The following is a 16,289-nucleotide window of genomic DNA, read 5'->3' as shown; positions in this document are numbered from 1 at the left end:
GATTTCAATTATTTTTTATGGCTGAGTAATATTGCTTTATATCTATATATATATCTCACATCTTCTTTACTCATTCATCTAACAATGGGTACTTAGGTTCCCTCCATATCTTGGTTATTGTAAATAGTGCTGTAATGAACATAGGCATGAATATATCTTTTCAAATTAGTGTCTTTGTTTTCTCTGAATAAATATCAAGAAGTGGAATTGCTGAGTCACATGATGGATCTATTTTTAATTTTTAAAGGAACCTCCAATAATGTTCTCTATAGTAGCTTCACCAGTTTACATTCCCACCAACAGGGCATGAGTATTCCTTTTTGTCCACATCTTTGCCAACATTTGTTGTTTGTTGTATTTTTCATAATAGGGATTCTGAAAGTGTGAGGTGATATCTCGTTGTAGTTTTGACTTGCATTTTCCTGTTTATTCGTGTTGTTAAGCTACTTTTCATGTACCTGTTAGCCATTTGTAAGTCTTCTTTGGAAAAATGTCCTTTCAGATCTTCTGCCCAGTTTTTAATTTGTTTGTTGTTGTTGTTGCTGTTGAGTTGTATGAATTCTTTGTGTATTTTGGATTTTAACCATTATTTGATTTGTTGTTTGCAAATTTCTTCTTTCACTCATTGGGAGGCCTTTTTGTTTTGTTAATAGTTTCCTTCATTGTGCAAAAGCTTTTTAGTTTGATGTAGTCCCATTTGTTTGCTTTTGCTTTTTTTTCTCTTTCTCAAGAAGACATATCCACAAAAAAATATTGCTGAGATTGATGTCAAAGAGCACACTCCCTATGTTCCCTTCTATATGTTTTATTTAAGTATTTAATCTATGTTGATTTTATTTTTGTGCATGGTGTGAAAGAATAGTCCAGTTTGATTCTTCTACATGTAGCTGTCCAGTTTCCCCAAAATCATTTACTGAAGAGGCTATATGTCCCCCATTATATATTATTGCCTCCTTTGTCATAGATTAATTGCTCACACAAGTGTGGGTTCAATTCTGTGCTCTCTATTCTGTTCCATTGATCTATGTGTCTGTTTTTGTGACAGTAATATACTGTTTTGACTAATGTAGCTCTGTAATATGTTTTGAAATCAGGGAGCATAATACCTCCAGCTTTGTTCTTCTTTCTCAAGTTTGCTTTGGCTATCTTTTGTTTTTCCATATGAATTCTTTGTTCTAGTTCTGTAAAAAATGCATTTGGTATATTTGATAGGGATTGCATTGAATCTGTTGATTGACTTAGGTAGTATGGTCATTTTATCAATATTAATTTTTCCAATCCATGAACATAGTATATCTTTCCATCTGTTTGTGCCATTTTCAATTTCTTTCATCAGTGTCTAAGAGCTTTGCAAGTACAGGTTTTTCACCTCCTTAGTTAGACTTATTCCTAGGTATTTTATTCTTTTTGATGCAGTTGTAAACAGGATTGATTTCTTAATTTCTATTTCTTATAGTTTGTTTTTATGTACAGAAACACAACAGATTTCTGTATATTAATTTTGTGTTCTACAATTTTCCCAACTTCATTGATGAGTTCTAGTAGATTTTTAGTGGCATCTATAGGATGTTTTATGTATAGTATCATGTCATCTCCAAACAGTGACAGTTATACTTGTTCCATTCCAATTTACATTGCTTTTCTTTCTTTTTCTTGTTTAAATCCTGTAGTTAGGAGAGCCAATACTATGTTTACAAAAACTGGTGGGACAGTATCCTTGTGTTGCTCCTGAACTTACAGGAAATGTTTTCAGCTTTACAGCATTGAGTACAGTGATAGCTGTGGGCTTATCATATATGACACATTATGTTGAGGCATGTTCCCTCTATGTCAACCTTGTTAAAAGTTTTTAAACAACACAGTTAAGTTGCCTTCTTTCATGATGCATTCTTTTAGGTTGATAGGAAATTAGCTTCCAATATGAGTGACCTCCAGGATAAACAGGAAGCCAGCTGTGATAATATCTTTTAGTGGATTTCTATTTCCAGAGACTGTCATGAAACTTTAAGGCTTAGAGGGAGTACATGTCAAGCAGATGGGGAAAAAGGCAAACAGACTTCTCTGGGAAAGAAATTTGATGCATCCAAAGACAATAAGATTCAGCCTTCATTTCTTCTTGGAAAAAGACAAATAATTGAAGGTAGAGAACATTACATTGCTCTCTAATTGATTCAAATTTTAGTGATATATATGGCTACATAAAAGTTAAACTAGGGCTGGCCTTATATGTGCAGGAATGAGTAAATAACAATATAAAAGCTTTATCCATTTAGTATAGAGATTTGATCTCCTTTTCCTTTTGTTTCAATTCTCCAGCCTTCAAACTACACTCTCCATAAAGTGTATATCATCAAGGAAATGGTAACATTACTTTAAACATTTAGCTTAAACTCAGTAAGTAACCAAATAATATAATTATCTACTGGACTCTGATCGAGGCACCATCCCCAGTGCTTTGGAGTACAAGGCTGAACATTCTTTTTTATTTATTTTATTTACAGCTTTATTGGCATATAATTGCTTTACAATGGTGTGTTAGTTTCTGCTTTATAACAAAGTGAATCAGTTATACATACACGTATGTTCCCATGTCTCTTCCTGCTTGCACCTCCCTCCCTCCCACCCTCCCTATCCCACCCCTCCAGGCAGTCAAAAAGCACCGAGCTGATCTCCCTGTGCTATGTGGCTGCTTCCCACAGGCTATCTACCTTATGTTTGGTACTGTATATATGTCCATGCCTCTCTTTTGCTTTGTCACAGCTTAATGTTCCCTCTCCCCATATCCTCAAGTCCATTCTCTAGTAGGACTTTGTCTTTATTCCTGTCTTACCCCTAGGTTCTTCATGACATTTGTTTTTCTTAAATTCTGTATATATGTGTTAGCATACGGTATTTGTCTTTCTCTTTCTGACTTACTTCACTCTGTATGACAGACTCTAGGTCCATCCACCTCATTACAAATAGCTCAATTTTGTTTCTTTTTATGGCTGAGTAATATTCCATTGTATACATGTGCCACATCTTCTTTATCCATTCATCTCATGATGGACACTTAGGTGGTTTCCATCTCCAGGATATTGTAAATAGAGCTGCAATGAACATTTTGGTACATGACTCTTTTTGAAATGTGGTTTTCTCAGGGTATATGCCTAGTAGAGGGATTGCTGGGTCATATGGTAGTTCTATTTGTAGATTTTTAAGGAACCTCCATACTGTTCTCCATAGTGGCTGTACCAATTCACATTGCAACCAGCAGTGCAAGAGTATTCCCTTCTCCACACCGTCTCCAGCATTTATTGTTTCTAGATTTTTTGATGATGTCCATTCTGACTTGTGTGAGATGATATCTCATTGTAGTTTTGATTTGCATTTCTCTAATGATTAATGATGTTGACCATTCTTTCATGTGTTTGTTGCCAGTCTGAATATCTTCTTTGGAGAAATGTCTATTTAGGTCTTCTGCCCTATTTGGATTGGGCTGTTTGTTTTTTTGTTATTGAGCTGCATGAGCTGCTTATAAATTTTGGAGATTAATCCTTTGTCGGTTGCTACATTTGGAAATATTTTCTCATATTCGGAGGGATGTCTTTTGGTCTTGTATATGGTTTCCTTTTCTGTGCAAAAGCTTTTAAGTTTCATTAGATCACATTTATTTTTGTTTTTATTTCCATTTCTCCAGGAGGTGAGTCAAAATGTATCTTGCTGTGATTTATGTCATAGAATGTTCTGCCTATGTTTTCCTCTAAGAGTTTGATAGTTTCTGGCCTTACATTTAGGTCTTTAATCCATTTTGAGCTTATTTTTGTGTATGGTGTTAGGGAGTGTTCAAATCTCATACTTTTATATGTACCTGTCCAGTTTGCCCAGCACCACTTATTGAAGAGTCTGTCCTTTCTGCACTGTGTATTCCTGCCTCCTTTATCAAAGATAAGGTGACCATATGTGCATGGGTTTATCTCTGGGCTTTCTATCCCATTCCATTGACCTACATTTCTGTTTTTGTGCAAGTACCATACTGTCTTTATTGCTGTACCTTTGTAGTATAGTCTGAAGTCAGGGAGCCTGATTTCTCCAGCTCCGTTTTTTGTTCTCAAGGTTGCTTTTGCTATTCGGGGTCTTTTGTGTTTCCATACAAATTGTTAAATTTTTTGTTCTAGTTCTGTGAAAAATGCCAGTGGTAGTTTGATAGGGCTTGCATTGAATCTGTAGATTGCTTTTGGTAGTAGAACCATTTTCACAATGTTGATTCTTCTAATCCAAGAACATGGTATATCTCTCCATCTATTTGTATCATCTTTAATTTCTTTCATCAGTGTCTTATAATTTTCTGCATACAGGTCTTTTGTCTCCTTAGGTAGGTTTATTCTGAGATATTTTATTCTTTTTGTTGCAGTAGTAAATGGGAGTGTTTTCTTGATTTCACTTTCAGATTTTTCATCATTAGTGTATAGGAATGCCAGAGATTTCTGTGCATTAATTTTGTATCCTGCTACTTTACCAAATTCATTGATTAGCTCTAGTAGTTTTCTGGTAGCATCTTTAGGATTCTCTATGTACAGTATCATGTCATCTGCAAACAGTGACAGCTTTACTTCTTTTCTAATTTGGATTCCTTTTATGTCCTTTTCTTCCCTGATTGCTGTGGCTAAAACTTCCAAAACTATGTTGAATAAAAGTGGTGAGAGAGGGCAACCTTGTCTTCTTCCTGATCTTAGTGGAAATGCTTTCAGTTTTTCACTATTGAGGACGATGTTGGCTGTGGGTTTGTCATATATGGCCTTTATTATTTTTAGGAAAGTTCCCTCTGTGCCTGCTTTCTGCAGGGTTTTTATCATAAATGGGTGTTGAATTTTGTCGAAAGTTTTCTCTGTATCTATTTAGATGATCATATTGTTTTTCTCCTTCAATTTATTAATATGGTTTATCACGTTAATTGATTTGCGAATATTGAAGCATCCTTGAATTCCTGGAATAAACCCAACTTGATCATGGTGTATGATCCGTTTAATGTGTTGTTGGATTCTGTTTGCTAGTATTTTGTTAAGGATTTTTGCATCTATGTTCATCAGTGATATTGGCCTGTAGTTTTCTTTCTTTGTGACATCCTTGTCTGATTTTGGTATCAGGGTGATGGTGGCCTTGTAGAATGAGTTTGGGAGTGTTCCTCCCTGTGTTATATTTTGGAAGTTTGATAAGGATAGGTGTTAGCTCTTCTGTAAATGTTTGATAGATTTCCCCTGTGAAGCCAACTGGTCCTGGGCTTTTGTTTGTTGGAAGATTTTTAATCACAGTGTCAATTTCAGTGCTTGTGATTTGTCTGTTCATATTTTCTATTTCTTCCTGATTCAGTCTTTGCAGGTAGTGCCTTTCTAAGAATTTGTTCATTTCTTCCAGGTTGTCCATTTTATTGGCATAGAGTTGCTTGTAGTAATCTCTCATGATATTTTGTATTTCTGAAGTGCCAGTTGTTACTTCTCCTTTTTCATTACTAATTCTATTGATTTGAGTCTTCTCCCTTTTTTTGTTGATGAGTCTGGCTAATGGTTTATCAATTTTGTTTATCTTCTCAAAGAATCATTTTTTAGTTTTATTGATATTTGCTGTCATTTCCTTCATTTCTTTTTCATTTATTTCTGATCTGATTTTTATGATTTCTTTCCTTCTGCTAACTTCGGGGTTTTTTTGTTCTTTTTCTCTTATTACTTTAGGTGCAAGGTTAAGTTGTTTATTCAAGATGTTTCCTGTTTCTTAAGGTAGGATTGTATTGCTATAAACTTCCCTCTTAGAACTGCTTTTGCTGCATCCCATACGTTGTGGGTTGTTGTGTCTCCATTGTCATTTGTTTCTAGGTATTTTTTTATTTCCTCTTTGATTTCTTCAGTGATCATTTCATTATTAGGTAGTGTATTGTATAGCCTCCATGTGTTTGTATTTTTTACAGATCTTTTCCTGTAATTGATATGTAGTCTCATAGCGTTGTGGTCGGAAAAGATACTTAATACAATTTCAAGTTTCTTAAATTTACCAAGGCTTGATTTGTGACCCAAGATATGATTTATCCTGGAGAATGTTCCATGAGCACTAGAGAAAAATATATATTCTGCTGTTTTTGGATGGAATGTCCTATAAATATCTGTTAAGTCCATCTTGTATAATGTATCATTTAAAGCTTGTGTTCCTTATTTATTTCTATTTTGGTTTATCTGTCCATTGGTGAAAGTGGGGTGTTGAAGTCCCCTACTATGAATATGTTACTGTCAATTTCCCCTTTTATGGCTCTTAGTATTTGCCTTATGTATTGAGGTGCTTCTACGTCGGGTGCACAAATATTTACAATTGTTATATCTTCTTGGATCAATTCCTTGATCATTATGTAGTGTCCTTCTTTTTCTCTTCTAATAGTCTTTACTTTAAAGTCTATTTTGTCTGATATGAGAATTACCACTCCAGCTTTCTTTTGGTGTCCATTTGCATGAAATATGTTTTTCCATACCCTTACTTTCATTCTGTATGTGTCTCTAGGTCTGAAGTGGGTCTCTTCTAGACAACACATATGTGGGTCTTGTTTTTGTATCCATTCAGCCAATTTGTGTCTTTTGGTGGGAGCATTTAGTCCATTTACATTTAAGGTAATTATTGATATGTATGTTCCTTTTCCCATTTTCTTAGTTGTTTTGGGTTCATTATTGTAGGTCTTTTCCTTCTCTGGTGTTTTTTGCCTAGAGAAGCTCCTTTAGCAGTTGTTGTAGAGCTGGTTTGGTGGTGCTGAAGTCTCTCAGCTTTTGCTTGTCTGTAAAGGTTTTAATTTCTCCATCAAATCTGAATGAGATCCTTGCTGGGTAGAGTAATCTTGGTTGCAGATTTTTCGCCTTCATCACTTTAAGTATGTCCTGCCAGTCCCTTCATGTTTGCAGAGTTTCTGCTGAAAGATCAGCTATTAACCTTATGGGGATTCCCTAGTGTGTTATTTGTTGTTTTTCCCTTGCTGCTTTTAATATGCTTTCTTTGTATTTAGTTTTAGCCAGATTGATTAATATGTGTCTTGGCATATTTCTCCTTGGATTTATCCTGTATGGGATTTTTTGTGCTTCCTGGACTTGTTTAACTATTTCCTTTCCCATATTAGGGGAGTTTTGAACTATAATCTTTTCAAAGATTTTCTCAGTCCCTTTCTTTTTCTCTTCTTCTTCTGGAACCTCTATAATTCTAATTTTGGTGCATTTAATGTTGTCCCAGAGGTCTCTGAGACTGTCTTCAGTTCTTTGCATTCTTATTTCTTTATTCTGCTCTGCAGTAGTTATTTCCACTATTTTATCTTCCAGGTCACCTATCCGTTCTTCTGCCTCAGTTATTCTGCTATTGATCCTATCTAGAGTATTTTTAATTTCATTTATTGTGTTGTTCATCATTGCTTGTTTCATCTTTAGTTTTTCTAGGTCCTTGTTAAATGTTTCTTGCATTTTGTCTATTCTATTTCCAAGCTTTTGGATCATTTTTACTATCATTATTCTGAATTCTTTTTTCAGGTAGACTGAGTATTTCCTCTTCATTTGTTAGGTCTGGTGAGTTTTTATCTTGCTCCTTCATCTGCTGTGTGTTTTTCTGTCTTCTCATTTTTCTTACCTTACTGTGTTTGGGGTCTTCTGTTTGCAGGCTGCAGGTTCGTAGATCCTGTTGTTTTTGGTGTCTGTCCCCAGTGGCTCAGGTTGCTTCAGTGGGTGGTGTAGGCTTCCTGGTGTAGGGGACTAGTGCCTGTGTTCTGGTCGATGAAGCTTGATCTTATCTTTCTGGTTTGCATGTCCACGTCTGGTGGTGTGTTTTGGGATATTTGTGGACTTATTATTATATTAAGCAGCCTCTCTGTTAATGGGTGGGGATGTGTTCCTGTCCTGCTAGTTGTTTGGCATAGGCTGTCCAGCACTGTAGCATGCTGGTCGTTGAGTGAAGCTAGGTGTTGGTGTTGAGATGGAGATCTCTGGGAGATTTTCACCATTTGGCAATATGTGGCGCTGGGAGGTCTCTTGTGGACCAGTGTCCTGAAGTTGTCTCTCCCACCTCAGAGGCACAGCACTGACTCCTGGCTGCAGCACCAAGAGCCTTTCATCTACCTGACTCAGAATAAAAGGGAAAAAATGTAGAAGGAAAGAATTAGTAGAAGTATAAAGAAAGAAAGAAAGAAAGAAAGAAAGAAAGAAAGAAAGAAAGAAAGAAAGAAAGAAAGAAAAAGAAAGAAAGGAGGGAGGGAGGGAGGATGGAGGGAAGGAAGGAAAAAAGCAAGCAAGAAAGAAGATAAAGTAAAATAAAATAAAGTAAGATAAAATATAATAAAGTTATTAAAATAAAGAATAATTATTAAGAAAATAATTCAAACAAATAATTCAAAACAAACAATCAAACATAAAAACTAAAAAACGGACGGATAGAACCCTAGGACAAATGGTCGAAGCAAAGCTATACAGACAAAATCTCACACAGAAGCATACACATGCACACTCACAAAAAGAGGAAAAGGCGAAAAAATCATAAATCTTGCTCTCAAAGTCCATCTCCTCAGTTTGGGATGTTTCGTTGTCTATTCAGGTATTCCACAGATGCAGGGTACATCAAGTTTATTGTTGAGCTTTAATCTCCTGCTTCTGAGGCTGCTAGGAGAGATTTCTCTTTCTCTTCTTTGTTCTCACAGCTCCCTTGGCTCAGCTTTGTGTTTGGTCCCGCCTCTGCGTGTAGGTCTCCGGAGGGCGTCTGTTCTTTGCTCAGAGAGGATGGGGTTAAAGGAGCAGCTGCTTCGGGGACTCTGGCTCTCTCAGGCCTGAGGGAGGGAGGGGCACGGAGTGCAGGGCGAGTCTGCAGTTGCAGAGGCCAGTGAGACGTTGCACCAGCCTGAGGCTCGCCGTGCGTTCTCCCAGGGAAGTTGTCCCTGGATCCCGGGACCCTGGCAGTGGCAGGCTGCACAGACTCCCCAAAAGAGGTGTGTGGATAGTGACCTGTGCTCGCACACAGGCTTCTTGGTGGTGGCAGCAGCAGCCTTAGCATCTCATGCCCATCTCTGGGGTCCGCGCTTTTAGTTGTAGCTTGCGTCCGTCTCTGGAGCTCCTTTAAGCAGCGCTCTTAATCCCCTCTCCTGCTAGTGTTGGAGGGTCTCCGGCACTGCGGGCGGTGGTTGTGGCTTGCCGTGGGGAAAAGGACACTGCCAGCAGAACTTCTGGGAAGTACTCCTTGCCATGTGTCCTCCCATCGTCTGCCCTGAACAGTCTTTATCTCAGGTAGTTCAGAGCCTACTGTTGGGAATGAGAGCAAAGCACAGGAATTACAATAGATAGAAAGAATTATCAGTGCCAAAATCTGGGAGCTGTTAAGTACTGAGCATGTTTGGCAAGAGGGAACACAACTAGAAGAGAGCTGTTAAAAAACATTTTCATAAAATCTTTAAATAGATAAATATACTTGCAGTGGTACAAAGCTCCACATCTCAAGAAAAAAAAAAAGTGGCAAAACAATACTCTTTCCCAAAACTGATCCAGACTAGTCAACTTTACACCCTAATTCCTGTCCCTATTGGTCAGTCCAAACTACTTGCCCCACCTCTGATTGCGGCTTTCATACCTACCCTTTTTAGATTTTATTCTTTCACATATACCATATTTCCAGTTACCTATGGATAGCTCCTTTTAGTACAAACATATATGAGACAAAATGGCCCTTAAGTTACTTACTTTCTTAATTAACTTCTTTCTGTTATTACTTCTGTTGTTGTTTGCCAGGCTCCAGAGCTACAAAATCAGGAGATATATTTTGTTTAATTTTTCCTTTCTTGGCTAGGCAGTGTGGCATGGTGTGTATCTGATTTTCTAACTGCTGGATAAATGGAAAATTATTTACCAATTCCTGTACAGTAATGGTATGCACCTTGAAATGCACCTTGAAATAAGGCAATTCTAGGAATTTGGCCATACTATTTAGTATCTCTATATTTTGATTTTTTAAATATCCAAAGTGGGAGTTCATAACATAGACCACAGAAGTAGGGCATGTGCAAAAGCCCAACCTATTGCCTAGTATCATTGATTGAAACATCAATAGCATTTTCCCACTTCCTGTCTCTCTTACACCCAAACTAGTGAGCATCAAGTTTTTCTTCATATTTCTCTTCTCCCTAATTCTTTATATCGTGACCTTTCATTTAAGTATTTCACCTTCTATTTCTTCTCCTATGGAAAAATCAGGGTTACTGTAAAAGGCTTCAAGAATTTCTCCCTGCCTTCAACTTCTCTTCTCTCCATTACTCCTACTATTGCCAGACCAATCCTGGCAATAAACTGGGCTGCATGTTGCTTTCCTCCTTTCTCTTGAGTTCTTGGTTTACTGTCACATCAAGTCCAAAATCTTGTTGTCATGGGTCAATAACCTGACCTCACTCAACAACAGGAGCATGCCACCCCTTTACATGAGCTATACTCATGTCTCTTTCTGTAACATCATTTCCCATCTTAAGTATATATCCCAGTCCCACATCACATGTCCTGCACTTTCTCTCTAACCCTATACTTCACACCACCTTGCACATCCAACCACTGTCCAGTCTTGTGTCCCCCACAGGGCTCAGGAAACTTCAGTAATGACTTACTATTTGAACAGAAATGTCACTCTCCCTTCCCCTGGGAAACCTGCCCAGATACACTCTCTTTTGAGTTCCCCTAATATGTGCTCCTGGCTACTATCTTTTGTGTTGATTTACTTCTTTCATACTAAGAAGATAAATTTGGTGCAGAGATGTGGTTGTAGTGGGTATAGTAACCAGTATAGACAATGTTATGTGTGTTGTATCAGGAAGCAGTTGAAAGCCTGGTCTGCCTATAGTGCTAGCCCATTCATACAATGTGATACCACTAGTTGAATGCAATGGAGAGCTGGTTCTGTCCCTAAGTTTCCAAATACCTGCTCAAAATTCTTACTCTGATAATCAAGAGACTGGGATAGGAGATTAATCAAAACTTATTTCTTTATTTTCAGAATTAAGATAATTTTTACACTATTTCATTATAAGAAAGCATATCAAAGGGAAATGATCAAGCTGCAGCATTGTACTCAGAATAGCTTGGAAGATATTGGAAAGGTTTATGTTTACAGCATTTTACAGTGCGCCCATTTCATGGATATTTTGTTACTTACAGATAAGAAATAGAATCTCGTAATGTTCTTGAATAATTAACCAACAACTTTTATTTATAGCAGGATGCAAATATAGATGTTCATATTCAAGATACACAGAACACAAAGCACAGGGATCTTTAATTCATGGATGAATGAAGATGGAAGCAGCATGTTGAACATAACAATTTTCCTTGAAGAGTGATTTCCATATTTTATCTTATTAAGTTGATACATAGCTGCAGATCTTCTCAATTCTCTGGGCTCCAACAAGCTCCAGTGCATCTTTCAGTAAAACACACATATATATGCTATGAAAGAATTGGTATGGATAAGGTCATCTAAGAGGAAGTATCCTCTGCATTCATTGGGATAACTTAATTATACCTGTTTTATTGGTGGCAAGATTCTCCTATTTGGAGAAAAAAAGATTAATAATTTTCTGATTGAGCTTATTTAAGAAATGCTCTCATACATATTTACTGCAGCTCAAAGAGGATTTCATGCCTGTGCCCTCAGAGAAGTGTTGCATTCTGCAGGATTTGTACCAGAGATAATAGGCTTAATTTGTATTTTAAAAATTTATCAAAACATTTTCACTTCTCTTTGCTCATTTGATCCTTTCTACAGCTTTGTAAGACAGGTTAAGTGTGTGTCCTAATTTCTCTTTGACAAGAGGAAATTGAGGTGCTGAGGGTTTAATTTGTTAGAAGATAAACTCTAAGTGAGTAACAGACCTAGAAGCTGTGTACTATGTCTTCCAGATTCTGTGCTTTCAGACTATATAGACGACTTTTGAACATAAATGCAAAGTTTTGTACCCTTACATACATGTACAAAGCAAAATCAACCAAGGAGCTTGGTAAAACACTACAATGCTAGAACCTCATACCTGGAGACTACAATTCAGGTCAGATGTGAGGCCTACTGTATCTATTTTTTAAATGACATATATGTGACTTTGAGTTTGGTTAACTAGCATTATTGGATATTCACTCATCCATTCATTCAGTGTTATTCTTTGTGAATTTCTCCTTTATGTACTTTGCCTGTCTTCCTAACAGGTTGTTGGGCTCTTTAAAATTTTTAGTCTTATGTCTATGGTGTAGGTATTGTTGAAATAATCAAATTTACTGTTCTTTTCTTTTGTTTCACATATAAAGAAACTTCTCCAGTCCAAATTAAAAAAAAAATCCTAATTCAAAATCAAAAAATATTTTGTTTCTTACAACAAAATTGAATCCATATCTAGAAGAGAATTTGTAAATGGACAATAAACATAAAAAAAAGTTCAATATAGCTCATAAATAAATACAGATTAAAGAAACAAGATACTCTTTTTACCCTAAAATCTATAAAAGGTAGAAAACTTTGATGGTAAGTGGCATTGGTAAGAATGAGGGGAAATAGGCACTTTTGTATAATGCTGGTGTTATTGGTACAATGTCTTTAGTGGTGAAATTGGCAATATTTCTCAAAAGTAAAAATATATGTTCTCTTTGATCTAGCAGTACTACTTCCCAGGTATACATAAATTTGTGAAACGTGGATGTCTAAAAATATACATTGTTGCATTGTTTGTAATAGGAATAAAAGGAGGATATCTAGATGCCTGTTTATTGACAACTACTTAAATAAAATATAGTATATGCATAAAAGGAATTATGATGCAACCAGGGAAAATAATAAGCAACACTTGTGTATGCTTAAATGGGACAATTCCATGTTACATTAAATATATTGTATTCAAGATATATTAAGTTTCTTAAGGCTTAAGATTTAAAGTAAATATTAGGTATATTATGTTCCTATTTTAGTATAAAGAGGTGTATAAAGGTGAAATGTATGTCTCTGGCTGTGTATACATAGACTGCTTCTGTAAGGATAAAGAAAATATTAACTCATGCATTTGGGAAAAAAACTAGGAGTTTGAGGTGGAAAGAAAACTAAATTAATTTTATATACTTGTACCATTTAAACATTTTGCAATGTGCATTTATTATTTTTCAATAAACACTAGATGACTAAAAATAAGTTTAATGTTTAAAATAATAATTGACAATTAGACTGAACAGTAAATTGTAAAATATGTCTTTTCCAGTTTAGTTTGCACTTTTATTATGACTTAAACCATATACAACTGATACAACAAATCTATTTATATTTTCTGAAAGATTCCATATATTTCTATGATGATTCTATCATTTCTATATGAAAAAGTAATTAAAATTTGGGAAATATCAGTTAGCTATTTCAATCCATGCTTCTCTAGTCGATCCTTTTCAACTGTAGGATTCTGATTGAGGCATAGGGTTTTCAAAATCAAAGAATGTCAAAAGTATGAGGGACCTCAGACATTTTATAATCTAACCTTGTTTTTGACATGAAGAAACTGGGTCCAGTAGGATTTTTTTCTCCCATGTTAGTTTGTTTCACTCACATATTAAAATTTACGATTGAGTTAAAGTAAAATTTAGTATTTAATAAATTGAAATAGTGAGGGTCAGAGAATATGAATTATTCAAACCAGCTCTACATTAGCTGGCTATCTACCCTTGGATACGTTTTCTTTTCTCTCTTGGCTCATTCTTACAGCTTTGAAATGATTGGCTGAATTCAGTGATACTGTTTGCATTTGTTCCATACTGACTGAAAAAACTTTAAGAGATTCAACAACTAACTTAGGACCTTATTAACTTTATTACTTTCTCTGGACTTGTAAGCACCTCAGTTTTCCAGAATTTCTGGATCTATGTAAATGCTGCTATCCTTTAAAAGTCAAGCCATGTTAAATCAAATTGACATTTATTTTGACATTTACTCTGATCAGGTTTTGTTTTTTGTTTGTTTGTTTGTTTGTTTCACAATATGGTCTCATGTTGTTCTTTTATTATTTAGCATGGCTTGTTCCACAGCTAGAGTCCAAGTTTTATATTTCCCATTGCAAGTGCCTAATTTACCTTTGTGTTTTTAGCAAGAGGTTCAGAATAATAGTGAATGAAAACATACATTTCAGAGTAAAATAAGTGTTTCATATCACAAGTCAAGCCAAATATTGAATTTTCAGTTGCCAAGCAATATAGTTTAGGTGGGATGCAACATAAAAACTGATACAGCAATATCCCCCAGGTTGGGATATTGGTACTTTGGGGAGAGAGTTCCTGTCCTCCTCTGTAAAGAGAGGATGGAAGAGTCAACAGAATGTAGAAATGGACCCGTGACTCAGCAATTAAGATCTCTCTGTTTATGCCTCTTAGGGAGACAGATCTAAGAATACCCAAATATATCTCTGGGTTAGGGAGTATTTATGTTAATAACTTCCTCCATTCACAAGGATAAAGTAAAGCTCTAGTTTGTTTTCTTTTTTTTTTTTTTTTTTTTTTCGGTACACGGGCCTCTTACTGTTGTGGCCTCTCCCGTTGCGGAGCACAGGCACAGGCTCCAGATGCGCAGGTTCAGCAGCCATGGCTCACGGGCCCAGCCGCTCCGTGGCATGTGGGATCTTCTCGGACCAGGGCACGAACCCGTGTCCCCTGCATCGGCAGGCGGACTCTCAACCACTGCGCCACCAGGGAAGCCCTGTTTTCATACTTTTGAGGAGAAATTTAGTTAGTTCTTCTAGGTTTTAATGTTTGGAGTGTACAAATTTAGATTTCTTTTCCTAAAATTAGGTCATTAGAAGTATATAGTCTATACATAATCACCAAAAGTTCATGAGTAAATTTGCTTTTTAACATATCTCCCCTAATATCTCTTAAATCAAATCTTCTGTGATTAAAGATCAACACTTCGAGCAGTTTAAAACATTCGGATTTCATAATGGTTTGTTTAGACCTCACATGGCTCTTCTATATGCAAAGCCTATAAATAGACTTTTAGAAAATTTCTATGCAAACTACTTAGTCTCCTAATTTGTCTACTTTTAACCTTTTGTGTTGCTAATATTATGTGTTCACGTCATTGTCTTAAATTACATAATAATTTTATGTAATTATAAAATTACAGGCAGAATTCACAACCATGTGGGAGAAATACCTGTGAGGTGGTGAGGGATTCACCATCTTGTACTCTGTCACTGACCATCAGTCATTCCAGGAGGCTACCAAGTTTAAAGAGCTAATTTTTCAGGTCAGCCACACCTATGATATCCCCCTGGTCCTGGTGGATAACAAAATTGATCTGACAGACTTTCATCAGGTGAGTGTCAATTTTACCTGTTAGTGTCTGTCTTTTCCTCTGAGAATACATAGGATCAAGTATGGTTGCTTTTTGAGGTTTATATTGAGAATTATAAGAAATAAATATTACACACAAGTTTTCTAAGAAGTCTTTGAAGAACTGTGATAAATTTTGTTAGTCACCACAATATACCTTATTCCACATACTACTTTTCAGTGTCCTTATCACTCCCCCATCAAGAGGCACAGTCTGTTTCTCCCATCCTCTTGGATGTGAGCTGGCCCTATGATTTGTTTTGAGAGGCAGAGTGTAGTAGAACTTATGCTCTATAACTTTTGAGGCTGAGCCTTAAGAGTTAAGTGAGAACAGTTTACGAGATCTCTGGGACAATATCAAGTGCACTAATATATTCACATTATTGGGGTCCCAGATGGAGAAGAGAGAGAGAAAAGGCCTGAGAAAATCTTTGAAGACTTAGAAGCTGAGAACTTCCTTAACCTGGGAAAGGAAACAGTCACCCAAGTCTAGGAAATACAGAGAGTCCCATACAGTATTAACCCAAAGAGGAACACATCAAGACACATTATAATCAAAATGACAAAAATTAAAGATAAAGAGAGAATATCAAAAGCAGCACAGGAAAAGCAACAAATAGCATTCAAGGGAGTTCCCATAAGACTATTGGCTGTTTTCTCAACAGAAACTCTGCAGGCCAGAAGAGCATGTCATGACATATTTAAAGTAATGAAAGGGAAAAACCTACAACCAAGAATACCTTATCCAGCAAGGATTCCATTCAGATTTGATGAGTAATCAAAAGCTTTACAAACAAGCAAAAGCTAAAATTGTTCAGAACCACCAAGACAGCTTTACAAATGTTAAAGAGATTTCTTTAGGTGAAAAAGAAAAGGCCGCAGTGAAAAACAAGAATGTTATGAAATGAAAAATCTCATCAGTAAAGG

This window comes from Tursiops truncatus, chromosome 13, assembly GCF_011762595.2.
Source record: "Tursiops truncatus isolate mTurTru1 chromosome 13, mTurTru1.mat.Y, whole genome shotgun sequence".
NCBI lineage: Eukaryota > Metazoa > Chordata > Mammalia > Artiodactyla > Delphinidae > Tursiops > Tursiops truncatus.
Note: the sequence above shows the minus strand (reverse complement) of the source record.